At 41.8% G+C, this 19,690-nt stretch overlaps 1 pseudogene; it reads left to right on the top strand.

Annotated features, from left to right (window-relative positions):
• Window positions 1-1,277: 1,277 nt before the first annotated feature.
• The window catches only part of LOC139474680 (uncharacterized), a 41,452-nt pseudogene continuing 23,039 nt past the window's right edge, over window positions 1,278-19,690 (top strand).

Genomic DNA, 19,690 nt, shown 5'->3' on the forward strand with positions numbered 1-19,690 from the left:
ATAAACATAATCAGGACGAACCTGGATTCGAACCCACAATCATAGGTTTCTGGTGTGCCCAAGAGAAGCAACTTTGCACAGCGAATCACGGCGCCTTAGACGACTGGGCCACCCGTGCCCCCGAAATATTGGTAGAAACAATTGGTACTATCTTTTTTGATGACTGATCTATGCTGGTCCACTAACGTCGACGTTTGTTGCGTCCCTCAGAGATAAATCAACCCACAAAGGGAGTATTCAAATGCCCTAGATGATTAGTTGGACGTGACTAACAGGTTTTTTGCAGTATGTTTTAGCTTTAAAGATTGGAATTCAGGATATATTTTGGGTTATAGGTAAGATATCATTGTTTTCCCAGTACAACGATGTTAAATTTCTCATCAAATGAATTTAGATATTGCTAAATCACAATTGTACTGCCTGATGAAACTCCTGTCTCGCGAATCTATGTGTAGACATTCGTATGAAAGCTCTCATGTATCTGTGTGTAGACATTCGTATGAAAGCTCTCATGAATCTATGTGTAGACATTCGTATGAAAGCTCTCATGAATCTGTGTGTAGACATTCGTATGAAAGCTCTCATGAATCTATGTGTAGACATTCGTATGAAAGCTCTCATGAATCTATGTGTAGACATTCGTATGAAAGATCTCATGAATCTATGTATAGACATTCGTATGAAAGCTCTCATGAATCTATGTGTAGACATTCGTATGAAAGCTCTCATGAATCTGTGTGTAGACATTCGTATGAAAGATCTCATGAATCTATGTGTAGACATTCGTATGAAAGCTCTCATGAATCTATGTATAGACATTCGTATGAAAGCAGTAATGATTTAGAGGTTTTAACTTAAATTGTGTAACGATCGATGTTGCATCTTGAGAAACTGTCTTAACTTGGCCATATATAGGGAATATTTCCATTTTGTCAAAAAACATAATGACTGTATGTCATCTAGTCATCGACGTGACAGAGTTGATATTTTCTCGACCACGAGTGAAAAAGACAAGTCACGATATGAGATAAACATCTTATTTGAAATTGTTTCACTTATCATGTATTTTGTCACTGATCTTCAGGAACTATCTCTGTAAACCTAAGTGTTGTTAATCAGACTGAAAATACAAAGTGCTTTTTCGCTCGGGAGCAGTGGCAGGTTATTTCATTCATTTTTTACATTATCTCGTCACTAAACACTTACTGGATGTTGTTTTGTGTTCCTACGTTGACAAATCAGTGACAGCCAGCAGAGGGACTTCCGGTCCACGTCACGCGGTGATGACTCAGATGGCAGTGATGGTGTTTCTTATTTCCTTTTACAACCTGATAGCCGTCATGTCTTTTACATACTCCAACAATACTGGTATGAGTATAATTTCAACCTATATCGTTATCACTCTTTCATCATCAGCACGTACTTATAACCATATAGCAAAAAACACCAATGCTTTGTATAGATTCGAAAAGCTATACCAACCTGTAAGGGACGAACTATACATTTATCTTTATCCGAAGCTAAACAATTTCATCAACAATAACGTGTACATTGTACATGTATCGTAGTTCAACACAATGTCACTCTAAGTTTAACCGTTATTTTGGCAAGTTTTTAGTTGTAAATAGTTGAGTCATATTTGAATATTTTATGCTATGGCAGTCACATCGAATTCCAGTTTTTAGCCGTTTACATATTCAGTGCCGTGGCAATATTGTTTAAGCCACCTCAGTCCTGCTAGTTATATGAAGACCTGCTTAAGCATATCGCGCATATTGTACATACTGTGCATCAGTGCTTTGATAAATGTTTGGGGGCGGTCGGGTAGCCTAGTGGTTAAAGCGTTCGCTCGTCACGCCGCAGACCCGGGTTCGAATCCCGACATGGGTACAATGTGTGAAGCCCATTTCTGGTGTCCCCCGCCGTGATATTGCTGGAATATTGCTAAAAGCGGCGTAAAACCAAATTCACTCTCTCACTCATAAATGTTTGGATTTTGTAATATACTACTTCAGACAAGAACCGGGCACATTATGATATTAAATTGTCCAAAAATGGTATTTCAAATTTGTATACTAATTATCAAGTTACCAGCAACATATAATTATTAATCAGGATTATATCAGAACTCCACTCGAGCTAAAAACAGATTTTTGATTGTGCTAGGACTTCGAGTTAAGGGGTTTCATTGTATGTCCTTTCCATCGTTATCTCCTTCCAGCTCCGCCAGAACCCCCCTACAACGTGATCGTGCTTCAGTGCAATGCCAAGGATGTCATTCTGAAGTGGCAGTTTGACGAGAAACAGGCAAACCTAACCCCAAAACTAAATTTCATTGTAGAATACAATACATCGTTCTACCCTAACGAATGGGTCTTTGCTGCAAGGCTGCCCGCTGATGCTCGCCAGGCAAAGATAAATGTTTCGATGTGGGTTACATACAATTTTCGTGTAAAAGCCATCAATGAGATGGGTGTTGGGAAGGCAAGTGCAATTAGCAACACAGAATGCAAGACACCCCAAGGGCGTCCAGATCGACATCCACGTAACGTTAGGACTGTAGGCGACAAGACCAACTATTTAGTTGTGGAATGGGAGGTAAGACGACTCTTATATCATTTGCTGAACTGTTTAACTTTCGAAGGTACACTCTTAATCGGCGCATGTGCTTGGCTTTCTTGACGAAATATGTTTGCTTACACAGAAGTGCATGTCAACTTTTTAACCTGCCACTGTCTTACCATATCCCCTCAGGATTCTAGGTTCCACCATAATGAGGCTGAAATTGGTGACTGTACCGGTAACAACAGACCAAGCAAGCAAGTATTTCAGTAGATCACAACCGTAAATAAGCAAATACAAGGATACAACCACTTATATCAATTTCTTGCTTTCCTTTTTTTCTTCGCTGATCCTTTTGAATGAATGTTGACTTTTCGCATGATGCATCACGACTGAGTGCTCTATGAGTGGCCAGAGGATGTGTGGGCAGGTGGGTTTGTGTTGACCATAAATGAATTGGGCAGTCACTGATCCATGTTATTTTGAAGGGCATTTCCTTATTACGTCAAGAGTGAGTGGGTGAGTGAGGTTTAACGCCGCTTTTAACAGTATTCCAGTTATATCACGGCGTGTCAGCTTAATGTGGGGGAAAGCTCGAAGTGATGCAGGTCTCAGACGTTTACCACTTCGGTGAAACCCACGAGCACGGATATGGTGCTGACAAGTCTAGAAACATAATCGAGGCGAACCGGGATTCGAACCCACAATCATAGATTTATAGCGTGCCCAAACTCTGCACAGCGAATCGCGGCGGCTTAGACGAGTGGGCCACCCGTGCCCCTATTGCCTCAAGAACACGCCAGAGGCTGTGTGCGCAGGTGTGATTGTATTGATTTTCAAATGATCATGACAGTCGCTAAACTCATTGTAATGCTGAAGGGTATATCCTTCCCAACCAGTAGCACACCGGAGGAGGATATATAGCACCTTCGGATAGCATCTAAAGAGGTCTTTGAGATCGTGAGTCAGTGCAGGTTCGTTGCTGACCAACTAGAAAACACACCTTTATATATAGCTCCGTCAGTGAAACCAGCAGAGATACACCCAGCGGTGAACACGCCCAGGCCAGCAGGGCAGCCCGGGGGAGCCACCTTATAACACTAATGAACCAAGAAGGCCAACACTCCAGCCAATTAGTGCTCACATCAGTCAAGCCCATTCTCCTCTCATATCACTTTGCAGTCACGGCACTTTTATCATCCATGTGTGGAGAAGTATTAAACGATACTTTAAAAAAAACTAGAACGAGACTAACGAGTCTATGCATAGTCCAATCAAAATTGCTCACTGAAATCGAAATCCGGTTTGTAAACTGTCATACAGAGTTCGGTCGATTGCAGGATTTGCAAAGCATGTGCACGCCAACTCGTTTTCAACAGATATCAAATCTTTTCATGTTTTTAATCAAGGTGCTCACATGATTTGATGCACTTCGCGATGTAAGGCCCGTTTTATCATATTATGGATCTTTATTGTCGATCAGATCGTCTTGTCTGGGCGCCGCCATTTAGTTTGAAGCAAATGCAAGTGATACGAGAGGTGGAATCTGAATGGTCTATATGAGAGGCATAGAAGGGACATAACTCATAACAGCCACTGGTGTTCCACAGGAATTCCAGCCTAGTTCGGCAAGGGTGGAAACTGGACTTTTAAAGTCAGTTAACTCTCTTGCCTCGGGAAGATGTAAAAGGTGTCATGTATTTATGTTCATCCAACTTCTAAATGCCTATCAAAGACTTCAATGATTTATCTTTTTACCAAGTTTAACATTAGATAGTAAAATGCTATTCTGATAACTATTAGCCCCCTATTTTTCTGATTGCAGCCCATGCCTCTGATTGAGCACAATGGACCTGGTTTCGTCTATAATATCACTGTGCGGGAGAAGGACGGGGGGCTCACCATGAACACCTTGGAGACTAACTATGCCGTGGGAAGGAAGGAGATTTGGGTCAATAACATATATCAGCCGTATATGATAACAGTTGGTGCTGAGAACAAGGTCGCCAGGCCAATCGAGAAAGCCAAGGCAATCCTAGGGTATTCCGGAGAGGGAGGTAGGTATCCTTCGACAGATAAAACTTCAATGTTGGTTGAGGATTGGTCATATACGCTAAAATCAGCCATAGTGTAATTTTACCATGACATGTAAATATAATAGACAAAACCATATCCACATCCATGAGAATTCTTTGAGAAAAGTAGAGTCCAGTTTATGATTCCGTCCTTGGTATGAGGATACAATGTGTTAGCGGGAGCACCAATTTATGAATATATGGTAAAAGTCAAAATAGGGAATTGCATTGAACATACTTTTGGTCAATGATGCGTCACGTTAGGACATTTTCTCAATATGTCTACCATGAAACGTTTTGAACGCTTTTATAAGATTTTGACAACTGTAATCGAAAAATCAATTTTGGGTCATGGAAACAAGTGGTGAAAAACATGAGCACCGTCAGGGCAAGGTGTTACACAATGTAATAACCTGATCCTCATAAGCTGCTACGTTAAGCTATTGGGAGGGGTAAGGCAACTGGAAAATCTACCATGACATTATTGGGAGGGGGGAGGGGATGTACTAGGAATTTTACCATGACATTAAAGAATGTGTGATTCTTTTAAACATATGCATTTTCACACAAAAAGTGAATCACACACTACAGTGGGACTACATCAAATTTCAAATTCCAGTCGCTTTATCTGCTAACTATTTTTTTTTCACTGAGGTATCATTACCCTTGACTAATGACCTGTTTATATAAGGAGTATCTAACTGAAAGGCAATATCAACGTTAACAGAATGCTTAAAGTAATGGAACATCCTTCTGCTTACGGCAAGGTTTGCAAGTTTAGGCATAGAGTCGTTTTGCAATGGGGTCCCAAATGACATCCTATAATATTGATGTTGGTTGTACCCACCTGGAATATCCTTAAAGACGATAGGTCAAAAAGTCATTGAAAGCTGTCAAATTTAGAAACATTGAACCTTACGAAATGTGTCATAAGACACAACTAGTGGGAAAGGGTTTGGATGGGTTATCGGGGAACTCGGGTCGGATGGGTAAATAATTTAAATAGGTGGTCGAGTACCCGGATAGTAAATCTTGACTCGTCTCAGCCCTATAAGTCGCGGATCCCTGGTTAGAATAGGGCTGGATATTCCTAGGCAGAAGGGCCCCGAGTGCACCACGAGACGACACTGGATCGTATTGTCCACATTCAATTATTTACAGGCCGACGTCACATAGCTGAAACAGTGTTCAATGCAGCGTTCAATATAAAACAAATACACATTACATATAATGGTCATACGTTTCAGCACCAACTGTTATTCCTGCGAACTTCGAGTTGGACCCGGACGAGAAGGTGACGGCAACAAGTGCAGCATTCCGCTGGGACCCTGTTGATACCAGCCCGAGGGCGATGCAGGGAGAGTTCAAGGGTTACAAGGTGTCCCTTGTCTTAGTGACCGACTTTTTCATAATCAAGGGGCGGCTGGGATTTTATCAAAAAAAATATATAGTCCCCTATTATACTTCAGACTTCTGAGTCTTAGGTAACACATAATCGTATGTCTTTTAGGGCCAGCATAGTCCCAGGATATATGTCATTATAAAGAGTAACTAGAGTACATTAAAATGTGTTCATCTTAGGTTTAATGTTGTAACGATATTCTTGCCATGTAGCGTAAGATCGAGTCTGGACCAGGCAAGCCAGTGATCGTTTGAGCACATAATGCTTCGTGTGCTGGGAACACATTGTGATTTAGATTCCTCAGGGAGGTGATCGCATCAAATATCATTTAATGCACACTTTATACATGTGAGATCTTCATAGCATAGGGATCTTCACTATATGGCAGATATCCTGCTGATGTGACGTTAAATATGAACTCACTCACTCATAAATTGATTATCTTAAAATTGTCAGTCCTGTGTGCAGTACAACATTGTTGACAGGTTCGATACTGGAGGAGAGACGAGAAGGGCGACATGGTCAGCATGCACGAGAAGTTTATCCCTGACACGTCAGATGCCGACGTCACAAGGAAAGGGAGACAATCGGACAAGATCAGGGCTTGGGTGCACTATTTGCCTTCATTCTCTGAGATCGAGGCTGATGTCGTGGCTGTGAACAACTACTTCACTTCTGAAGGCAGCAACATCGTCAGCCCCTCGACACTGGATGAGGGTAGGAAAGGCATTAGACATTTTGTAAATATAAATATGAAACATCAACACCAGAGAATTATCAGTTTTGCCGAAACAAGATGCATTCCTCATTTTGCAGTTTGAGGTGTATATATAGTTATATTTGTTGTTAAATAGCTCACTCAGCAATATTCCAGCATTATGACGGCTATCTGTAAATAATGAAGTCTGGGCGAGACTATCCAGTGATTGATATCATGAACATAGATATACGCAAATGGGATACAACAACATGCATTAACCAAGTCAGTGATCCTGACAAACCGATCCTGATACTCGCCTCTTACGACAATCATTGATTAATGAGGGGGCACGTCCCTTGGGCACGCCAGAAACTTATGATTGTGGGTTCGAATCCCGGTTCGCCCCAATTATGTTTTTAGGTTTGTCAGCACCATACCCTTGCTCATGGGTTTCACGGAAGTGGTAAACGTCTAAGACTTCGGGCTTTCCTCCCATATTAAGCTGACACGCCGTGATATAACTGGAATACTGTTAAAAGCAGCGTTAAACCCAACTCACTCACTCACTCACTGGTTGATGAAGATCAATCCTAACCCTGATCTTCAAGCTGATCCTGATTATGCATTTTACAGTGTACATAGTTATGTAGAGTAAAGAAAATATATCAGAATAATATTTCGGAATCATATTTCAAGTAATGAAAGGTCAAACGACCATTGAGCTTTTAGTTCATCATATCCAAAATGGCTTAAAACATAATATCGAGACTTCCTTTTTTGAATTTCGATCTTTTCTACAGGACCCTTTGATGGGTATAGTTGAAATATGTAATTGTTCCCGTCCAATATGGATAAACGGGATTCTGGATATACAAATGTTTCCGTTTTGTGCTTGTTTTCGACTGCAATAATATTAAACAAGTTTACGTTTAAGCTTGTTTAAGGTATCAGGTTAAAGTATTGGTATGGTCATAAAAGGAGTAAACGTTGATGGTAATAACTATTCGTAGTTTGTTCTCCTCCCGGGCCTCATGTGATGTGAATACCTCGGAGACGATTTGCAAACATTGCATTTTCGCATTTTAGAATTTGCTATATATAAAATGTGGACCTGGCTATTGCCACTATGTGCCGCATACATCAAGTACATCTTAATGTACAGTAAACTATGTTACTGACGGATATAACGAACTTATTTTTATTCCCTACCATTTGTTGTATATATACTGTATGTATGCTTATAACGAACTACGGTTATTACGAACTAAAATTAGTGGTCCCCTCGAGTTCGTTATAACCGTAGTTTACTGTAATCAGTTCAAACATATCTTGAAGATGAAATCAAATTTAGCAAAATAGTTTATTATTTATTATATGTTTGTTTTAGGCATCAGGGTCGAATTGCAAAATATTTCATGCGGTTTACTTTGCGATCATATTTTCTCCTATATAGGCAAACTGCTCATTTGCTGAAGTTGGCGCTATAGGGATTTTCAAATTTGGTTGTCATATCGAGTCAGAAAAATGTAACTTCAACCTCCACTTTTGCTTTCGCAACATAATAAAACTTGAGTCAAGGGCTTGACCACGAACATAAGCAAATACTTTAAGTGATGCTGGTACTCATACTATCATCGAAAGGTCTTGTGGGTAAAGCTCAACCACGTGGTCACTGATTTTGTCATGGCAAATCCGATGCTATGAGTGAGTGGGTGAAAAGGTTGGTTAAACACGTTGTGTTACATCCTGTTAACACTAGTTATTTATCGTCATCAATCAGTAATTAATCAATTAAAGCTTTGAGTGATCGGGAGAGTGAGATGAGTTTGGTGGGGAAGATGACGCTTACTAATATGGTGACCATGAATGTACATACCATGTGTGGTCAAGGTTAAAGATTAGGTCGAATAATGGCTTAAAACCCACGATCTGCGGATCCTAACACGTTCAATGATCCACTGGGCCACCTGTTCCACATTGGAAACTTTGAAATCAATAAATACTAAGGTGATCCACGCCGTGACATAATGTAATCCTCGTCAGTCTCCCTGGGGCCTTTAGCCCGGTAGCCTGTTTAAATGCACGTAGTATGGCTGCAATTGAATCCAAAGAATATTGTTCTATGTATTCACCCAAAGTCTCAAAGTACACACGTCAAGCCTCGTGCTGCAACTAAATATTGAATTAATATTTAATATTTGAAATTGTTTATTCATTGAGTGCTATCATGGGTCTCCTAGGCCCGGGTTTTGGGTGTATTTGGTCTCTGCATGTTTGTTTGTTAGCCTGTTGTTTAACGCCGCACTCAGCAATATTCCAGCTAAATGACGGCGGTCTGTAAATAATCGAGTCTGGACCAGACAATCCAGTAATTGATATCATGAGCATCGATCCACGTAATTGGGATCAATGACATGCATTAACCAAGTCAGCCAGCCTGACCACCCGATACCGTAAGTCGTCTCTTACGACAAGCATAGTCGCCTTTTACGGCAAGCATGGGTTGATGAAGACCTATCCTACCCCGGATTTTCACGGGTCTGTTCTTGCTACAAGAGAACGGAAAGTGACAGTCCAGAACAGGCTAAAATACTAAGTAAGAAAGGGTAGCCTGACGAGGGTTAAGAGAACTCGATTATTACACGTTTATGTCTGTATTAACTAAGTAACACTGACATTCTTTATGTTTAGAAAACGAGGACACCATTCCCGGACATGCCTTAATCCTAGATGCGGAAACAGGTGAGTGCTGCCGAATATATTCGGGACAGTTCTGAAAAGCAGAGAAGCTTAAATTCACGCATCTGTTAACCAAATTACACTAAATGCTAAAGTTGGATGCTTTGCTAGTGTTGCGTGTAATTGAGTATTTCAAAGTAATGCCATATTCATATGTACAGACTCGCCCGTGAAGATCCGGGTTAGAATAGGTCTTCAGCAACCCATGCTTGCCGTAAGAGGCGACTGACGAGATCGGGTGGTCAGACTCGCTGACTTGGTTGATGCATGTCAACGTATTTTAATTGAGTGGAACGATGCTGATGATATCAATCACTGGATTGTCCTGGCCAGACTCGATTATGTACACACCGCCGCCATATAGCTGGGTGCGGCGTATAGCAACCAAGAAACGAACAAAATGTATGCAGACAGTGAAACTCCTTTAATCTGAAAACCACCTTCCAGGACAATCAGTGGATCGTTTGTTTTAGCCTACAAAGGGAGATTACTGTGGATCCATATCAAGAACTTTCTATATCCGGTGTTTCACTCTGAAGATAATATCTGGATTAATATCTGATTAATTAATTGCATCTATGCATAATTGCTAAGTAAAATGCAGTTTGAGGGAACTAAAACCAATAAATCTATTTGGACTGACAATATTGTGTATTTCCATTCAGATAACCGTGATTTGTTGGAATTTGAATATTCAAATACTGACGTAGACAGCACTCCGTTATACACCAAGAACAACACTCGGATACAGCTGACGTGTGCAGGTACTTTCCCAAACCCTGTTGGCAACGTCACGGGGGAATGGAGGATGCTGGACAACAGATTCATAATCCCGCCATCACATCCACGACTTGTCACAAGCCTCACCATTTCACCGGCTCATCACTACACCGGCACTCTCACCATTAATAACGTAATTGTTAGAGATTCAGGTAACCCTTACTATATAAACTGTGTATCTCAAAAAGTAATGAAACCCCATACAACATTTTGAATCTCACATTTGTGTCCATGAATTACATGAATTCAGAAATAGTTTGGATGATACATACTGATATTGTTTTCTGAATGAACGCAGCCATATTGATATAACCATTGTTGTTTTATGGTGTTATAAATCTGATGCATATGTTAATGTGTAATCCAACTGCCAACGTGGTCTAGTGGTAGAGCGTCCACCCGGGATTCGATCCCCGGCCGCGTCATACCAAAAGACGTTAAAATATGATACTTGTTACCCTGTCTGGCGCCCGGCATTAAGGGGCTAAACCAAGGACTGGTCGGCTCGGAGTGGGGCATGCACGTAGCTCTATAATGGCAATAATCTTGAACACGACGTTTAACCCCATTTCACCTCACCTAATGTGCAATCAGTGAGTATGTCTAATATGTATTTTGATATTTTGATTAAAGACCATGTTGTGATCTTATTAACTGTATGGACTTATTGTCATATAAATTGATCTGTGATGCAAATATTCCTAAACACTAATGTGAGCAAATTGGCATTGTTCTGGAGTTCGCCTCTTCATTATATCAGATGGGGGAACAGGACTCACATTATTCCTGAAACCGTGCCAAGAGTGACACCAATGGGTGGTCGTTGATGCATGTCATCGTATCACAGTTGTGTACATCGATGCTCATGGCGTCAACTGCTGGTGTGTTTTTCAGACTCAATTATTTACAGACCGCCGTCATTTAACTGGAATATTGCTGGTTGCTGTGTTAAACAAACAAACCTCACTCATGCTTGTGGGGACCTAATCAGAGTGGTCATTGGCACAGACCTACATCAGGTCAGGCTTTCCTTCACATCAAAGTGGTCATTGGCACAGACCTGCTTCAGGTCAGGCTTTCCTCCACATCAAAGTGGTTATTGGCACAGACCTACATCCGGCCAGGCTTTCCTTCACATCAGTGTCGTCACTGACACGGACCTACATCAGGTCAGGCTTTATTTCACATCAAAGTCGTCATTGGCACTGACCAACGTCAGGCCAGGCTTTCCTTAACACCAATGTGGTCATTGGCACAGACCTGCATCAGGTTAGGCTTTCCTTTACACCGAAGTGGTTATTGGCACGGACCTACATCAGATTAAGCTTTCTTTCACATCAAAGTTGTCATTGGCACGCATCATCATCAGGTCAGGCTTTCCTTCATATCAAAGTGGTCATTGGCACAGAACTGCATCAGGTCAAGCTTTCCTTAACACCAATGTGGTCATTGGCACAGACCTGCATCAGGCCAGGCTTTCCTTCACATCAAAGTGGTCATTGGCACGGACCGACATCAGGTTAAGCTTCCCTTCACACCAAAGTGAAATATCCTGATATAACTGAAATACTATTGAGCCCAACTCTTCCAAGTAACTTGTACATTTCAGGAAACTTTACGTTTAGTCTCCGGGACGAGTCAGGCCAGGAAGTTGGCTGCAGCGGACCAGTGCAAGTATTTGCCACCCCCACCGTGATGGTTCTACCCCTGAAGAACGTATTCATACAGCATCGGGAAATGGCCGTCCTATCCTGTAGAGTGACGCAGCCATTCCCCGACGACACCGTCATCACGTGGTTCAGTAACGGCGTGGAGGAGGAGGATGGAGAATGTGAGCTCACCAGTGAAGGATCTTTTGGGGTTCTTCGCTATATTGTAATCAAAGTTAAACATAGTGCTGTGAAGAAACATATATACCCACCGCCAAAAGAAACGCGAACCATAGAAACATATTGAGAAGTTCAGAAGAGATGTTTCCAACGTGTATCAATTAATGACAAAACAAAAAATCAGTGTTACCACAATGCGTCTATATTCTTATCACAATATGTTGCACGTGATTTCCAAACTTAACACGCTAATCCTGAACGAAACAAATGGTGCATCTCGAGTCTCTTGATCTTTGACGTCACATGTGATGCGTTCATGAGTATCGGTTCACACAACATACCAGTATGTTCGTTTGTGCATCGAACCAATCTAATATCTCTCAAATATAGGTAAGTCTTCGTGTATTAACCAACCTGTATGGTATTCGCGTTTCGTATGGAGGTTAGAATATAAGGTAGCGGTGGTATGTTTTAGAAAATAATATTCTATTTCCGAACATTCTTGAACAAATCAGTTGTACTCAGATTTTACACAAAAATAAATATTTCACTGGACATCCTGGATGGTTGTAGATATAAAACTTGGTGGTCCATCATTTAAGAGAAACATTAATATTAAGAGACACGGGAAATATCCCAAACTGGAAATATCTCTAACCAAGCTGGCACCCAAGACTATAAATTCTTATCATAATGACATAACCCATTCTGCCAATACTGGTGACAGTAGTGTTGTCATACATATAGGTTGTGAATACTGTCTCAGTCTGTACTAGACAATGTCTTAGAGTGTAAATCCATAGTGTTGACATGGCAATGAGGTGTATGAAATTATCTACGTTTCAGCAACAAGTAACCTCATGGAAAATGGCACTAAGGGCTTCAACGCAACGTACTCGTGTTTAGGCGAAAATAGATTTGGCAAAGGCAGGAAAAGTGACGAAACAACGGTGTACATCATACAAGGTTAGTTCTCGGTGTGGTTTTGATTTCAAGGCTTTTACTATGCATAAGAATAAGATTTATGGTCCGTCCCCACGAATTCATGTGAGATACGCGAGAGGTGTGTTTCACGTGATTGTCTGGTTTCTGTACAAGTCTCCGTCGTATGGCAGGGGTACTGGTGACGTCAGGCAACAATCAAACACACACTGTTTCATGCACTGTGTGTGAGTGACGGGTGCGAATGGTAGGGCAGGGCATGCTCATCCTTGTCGCGCAGACCTTGTGTCATCACGGATTTTCAGTGATCCATTCATATAATTATCACCGCTATTTTGTCTTTTATGTCCCCTCCACCCCCCCCCCCCCCCCCCCCCCCCCCCCCCCCATCCCAAAATCTGTTTTGGTGGATAATCGAAATTGTTATTGTAACGAGTTTTGACAATGATCAGTGAACTGATGAACGGGATCGGAACCCTATCGCCCGACCAGTGAACGCTTAAATCACTAAGGTATCTTGAATGTTTGTACTAAAGCGATAACTGATTACAAAGACTGTTGAACGATTAATAATTTAGTTGGTAAGAATTATATTGTCAAGGACTGGGTATGATACGTGTCAGTTGTGGCCCACTGGAAATGTCAGTTTGTCAACTCTCAGGACAATTTGAAATGTTGTTATGAAAAGTGTGTACTTATGACATGACCGAGTACAGAAGAATGGTTAAAACTACTTGAAATAGGCTGAATTTTGGTTGAGCAAGTCCCTGACCCAAGATGTATTTTGGCCATTTGTTTGGATCTATATCTCCAATGATAATTGACCCATGAAAATCCGGGGTAGAATAAGTCTTCAGCATCCCATACTTACCGAAAAAGGCGACTTACGGGATCGTGTGGTCCGGCTCGCTGACTTGGTTGTCGCATGTCATCGATCCCAATTGCGTGGATCGATGCTCATGATATCAATCACTGGATTGTCTTGTCCAGACTCGATTATTTACAGAACGCCGTCATAAAGCTGGAATATTGTTGAGTGCGGCGTTAAACAACAAACAAATCAAATATAATTATCCTGTGTCGAAGATTTTCTAATGTTAAAATTATTAAATGAAATTTCCCGAAAGCCTGTAAAATATTCTTTAGCATTTCGAGACGTTTTAACAAAAGCTCTACATTTGATAAATCCATTCCTTGTAAGTGTTCAGACAAACCATTTCTTATTCTCATTTTTATGAACACATTGAACGTTGTATATATTTCTTAATTTTTGCAGATTTTGTTGGACCTATTTTGTGTTTATCATTCCACATTCTTTTTCAGTTTACATGGCAATATGTTTTTTTTATCAGACAATCTCCATTGATATCGGACGAAGTCCTGAAGTGATCACAATTAACTGGTCGTGTTTTTTCACTTTGTCGGAAACATTTAAACAAGCATCATAAACTGGTTGCGCCATTTACTTTTTGTCACTGCCATATACACAATGAACAATTTTCAAGAACACATGTATTTCGCTGAAACCCCTCAAGGCACATATATTATCAGCTTTCATTCCTGAAAGTTGGGAAGCCAATGATATTTAATTTAGAACGCACTGGAGCACTGGATAACCTCACACTGTAAATACATTCTTTACATTTATTCTTTTTTAGATAACAAAACATTGAGATTTTAAGAGCGCAACGTACCCTCGGAAAGCTAATGGAGACGTCATACAATTTACAGTCACTTTCCTTTGGTATTTACTTTTTACTTTAAAGATATGTGGTAAATAAACCCCATTTTCATATACAGTTCGCCACTAGTGAAACTAGTGAAACTCACAAGGCACAATCTCAATCACAAACTCATGCATTCATATATATTCATTCATGCATTCATTAACTGACGTTGTCTATAACAGAGGTATTAAGGGACTACTGTAAATTGAATAGCTACAACGTATTGACAGTAAGTGAAATGACTTTATACAGATGTACTGTATAGAGCAGTTATAGAAAGGCAATGAAAACGTGATTATACAGAATGATAATGATTCGTCAAAAGTAAATGCACGAGGACTGTCTCAAAGGAATATATCCTAATGTCTGATGCGCACGTAAAATCCCTCTAGGTTTGTTGGTACCTGTTTCATAGTCTGCTAATCACAGCATGCCAACAACACGTAGACGCTCCCCGCTTTGCAGACGTCGCTTCGCCAGTTCGTACACAAAAATGAATGAAGTAAATCATGACTGTATGATAAGCGGAATCAATAAGATTGAAAAGAATAATTATAAGAAATTAATGAATCTTCCTTGAAAGTGAAAAAAATCACGAATAACACACTGCGCACGTGTGTGGCGCTAGTGCGTGAGGCACGTGCAAACTACAGGATATGTTTTTGGTGTTAAGTTTCACAGACATAAACGTTCTTGCATAAAATGTTTATCGTTGTTCTAGCATTCTTATTTCATGATCTCCTATTCTCTGAAGAGTATATAAGGCGTAAAAAGCAAAAGAGCGGTGATAATAACATGAATGGATTACCGGAAGTCAGTGATGACTCCAGCCACTCACACAACTATTGCGTGCCGCCTGACACAGCACAGCAGCTCTCCAGACACTCACACAACTACTGCGTGCCGCCTGACACAGCACAGCAGCTCTCCAGCCACTCACACAACTATTGCGTGCCGCCTGACACAGCACAGCAGCTCTCCAGACACTCACACAACTACTGCGTGCCGCCTGACACAGCACAGCAGCTCTCCAGACACTCACACAACTACTGCGTGCCGCCTGACACAGCACAGCAGCTCTCCAGCCACTCACACAACTATTGCGTGCCGCCTGACACAGCACAGCAGCTCTCCAGACACTCACACAACTACTGCGTGCCGCCTGACACAGCACAGCAGCTCTCCAGACACTCACACAACTATTGTGTTTGCCAACTTACACAGCACAGCAGCTCTCCAGACACTCACACAACTACTGCCTGCCGCCTGACACAGCACAGCAGCTCTCCAGCCACTCACACAACTATTGTGTTTGCCACCTTACACAGCACAGCAGCTCTCCAGACACTCACACAACTACTGCCTGCCGCCTGACACAGCACAGCAGCTCTCCAGACACTCACACAACTATTGTGTTTGCCAACTTACACAGCACAGCAGCTCTCCAGACACTCACACAACTACTGCCTGCCGCCTGACACAGCACAGCAGCTCTCCAGACACTCACATAACTATTGTGTTTGCCACCTTACACAGCACAGCAGCTCTCCAGACACTCACACAACTACTGCCTGCCGCCTGACACAGCACAGCAGCTCTCCAGCCACTCACACAACTATTGCGTGCCGCCTGACACAGCACAGCAGCTCGCCAGACACTCACACAACTATTGCGTGCCGCCTGACACAGCACAGCAGCTCGCCAGACAATCACACAACTACTGCGTGCCGCCTGACACAGCACAGCAGCTCTCCAGACACTCACACAACTATTGCGTGCCGCCTGACACAGCACAGCAGCTCGCCAGACACTCACACAACTATTACGTGCCGCCTGACACAGCACAGCAGCTCTCCAGACACTCACACAACTACTGCCTGCCGCCTGACACAGCACAGCAGCTCTCCAGACACTCACACAACTATTGTGTTTGCCAACTTACACAGCACAGCAGCTCTCCAGACACTCACACAACTACTGCCTGCCGCCTGACACAGCACAGCAGCTCTCCAGCCACTCACACAACTATTGTGTTTGCCACCTTACACAGCACAGCAGCTCTCCAGACACTCACACAACTACTGCCTGCCGCCTGACACAGCACAGCAGCTCTCCAGACACTCACACAACTATTGTGTTTGCCAACTTACACAGCACAGCAGCTCTCCAGACACTCACACAACTATTGCGTGCCGCCTGACACAGCACAGCAGCTCTCCAGACACTCACACAACTATTGTGTTTGCCAACTTACACAGCACAGCAGCTCTCCAGACACTCACACAACTACTGCCTGCCGCCTGACACAGCACAGCAGCTCTCCAGACACTCACACAACTATTGTGTTTGCCACCTTACACAGCACAGCAGCTCTCCAGCCATGCGGCGGCGGCTACCAAACCCGACACCCAAGCGATCCAGTCACACGACAGCATCCACCGACTCTGACGAAACTAACCACAATATATGAATTTTTTTATAATGTTTGCTGTGTACAAGTGCAGAGATTCTATGGCTTAAGTCAAGAAAAAATATTCGTTTTGCAAGTTATCTCTGCTAAAAGTCCACTGTACGATTCCAACTATATCATAAATGTGTGTTTATGAATCTCTATTAAATAGTGATGATACCAGGTGAACGTATAGTGCCCCACCGCTGGCACCCGTCACAAACACATGCAAGGCAAGTGGTAGCCTAGTGGTTGTAGAGTTCGCTCTTTACGCGGGTCAGCTTGCCCACATGGGTACAATGTGTGAAGACCATTTCTTGTCAGCCTAAGAGATGCAGCCCTAAGCGTTCACCACTTTGGTAAAACGCACGGCACGGTGCTGAAACAAAACCAGGGCCAATAATCGAGTCTGGACCAGACAATCCAGTGATTGACATCATGAACATCGATCCATGCGATGACATGCATCAACCAAGTCAGCGAGTCTGACCACCCGATCCCGTAAGTCGCCTTTTACGACAAGCATGGTCGCCTTTTATGGCAAGCATGGGTTGTTGAAGACCTATTCTAACCCGGATCTTCACGGGTCTAAGGACTGAACTGACTGACCATGCAATGTCATAACGTTTGTAACCTTGTCAACCTAAGTTGCCTTCACGTTGGATAGTACTGTTTTACAATGACTTAATTTGTATCACATACTTATATACCATTTCAAAGTATTGATAAAAAGCCAAAATATTAATTGAATGTTATGTCCTGTAACCAGATTAGCTACATATATTAAGTATTTTGTTTATTGCTTGCAACGTTGTTTTATTGTACGTGTTATACAAGTTGTCATACTGAATGTAAATGTGTATTGGAATTTTCAGATGAGGTGAAGCGATGTGACAGTGACAACTCGTGGTTAAGAACACCCGTTAACATCACAGTGGAAAGACCATGCCCCGGGGAAGAGCTGGGTGAGTTGCTGCACACAAATAATTACCATTCGGATTTACACTGTGATCATTACAAATGGTTTAGATATGAGCAATAGGAAGACGTTGACATACATATGCAATATATGTCATCACGAGTGAGTAAATTGGGTTTTACGCAGCTTTTAGCAACAATCCAGCAATATAGAGGCGGGTGACACCAGAAAAGGGCATCAGAAGTTTAACTTAATCTTCAGGTATACTGATGATCTGATGTCGATCAATAACATCACATAGCCAATTCTCTTCCACTGATTTCCTAACCGAAAGAAGCCAATGAGTCGTCCTCGTGTGTTTCATATTTAGATAGGTGCATAAAGATTCAGATTGACTTCCAAAAACCTCTCCCCAAGACTGTATGGCAAGAGGGGATAGATGACTTCAAGTTTCCCTTTATGTCGAGCAATATTCCAGCAGATCTATCCTTTGTATTTACATTTCACAACTTTTGAGGTAAAATCCAGTATGGTCTTTCTACGAAGATTTAAATGAGCCGCATACGAGTCTTCCGCGGACGTTTTGTGATTATGTTCACAACGTTCAAGACCTCAGTAAAGCTTTTTCAAAAAGGTTTTATGGTAGAAACGTGGAGGAAATTTCCATATTAGATGCATCAGTGACAAAAATGATATCCGATGCAGTTTTCTATTTTCACTTATGTTCCCTTGTTGTTTTTTCTGGTGAATAGTTGACTCGCCTTTGTATGTGTTTGTGACAGGTGCCACCAGTGTGGCAGGATACGTTCGGATGTTCGCGAATACCTGGTATCATCACTATTTGATGGTGATTCATTATCATTTCTTATGGCCATTAAAAGGGGTTCTGTCGCTTTTATTCACACTATATTGGACCGAGTGATGACTTGTATTTACCATATAGATGCTTTTATGATGGTATGCTAACCATATCCGTAGATGTCTAGTGTCACTGCAAATTGAAAATGATTGACGAGTTTAGGTTTTAATGAACTTGGAGTTTCATGTTTTTCTGTTCATGTGACAATCTAAGATGTGTTGTTTTGGGATGACCTGCATAACGCTAAAGGGACGTTACATGTTCAGCAAACCTTAATCAAGGATGTAAGAGTACACTGATTGATAGAGGTCACAAAGTGCAATCATCTCAGAGGTATAAACAATGTCAATCAGGGGCGGTTGGGTAGCCTAGTGGTTAAAGTGTTCGCCCGTCACGCCCAGGCCAAGGTTCAATTTCCCATATGTGTACAATTTGTGAAGCCCATATCTGGTGTCCCCCGCCGTGGAATATTGCTAAAAGTGGTGTAAAACCCTACTGAATCATTTATTCACGCATATATTCTATTTTATATTCCATTTGTGTATGGTAAACAGATACGAAGAGATCTTTTTAGCATTAGTAGTCGTAGTAGTAGTTGTTGTTGTAGAAATAGTAGAACATTCTTAAGCATTAGTAGTCGTAGTAGTAATCGTTGTGTCGTCGTCGTCGTAGTAGGTTTGTTTGTTTGTTGTTTAACACCGACTCAG

Source organism: Haliotis cracherodii, unplaced genomic scaffold (genome assembly GCF_022045235.1).
Source record: "Haliotis cracherodii isolate W230 unplaced genomic scaffold, xgHalCrac1.p SCAF_3, whole genome shotgun sequence".
Classification (NCBI taxonomy): domain Eukaryota; kingdom Metazoa; phylum Mollusca; class Gastropoda; order Lepetellida; family Haliotidae; genus Haliotis; species Haliotis cracherodii.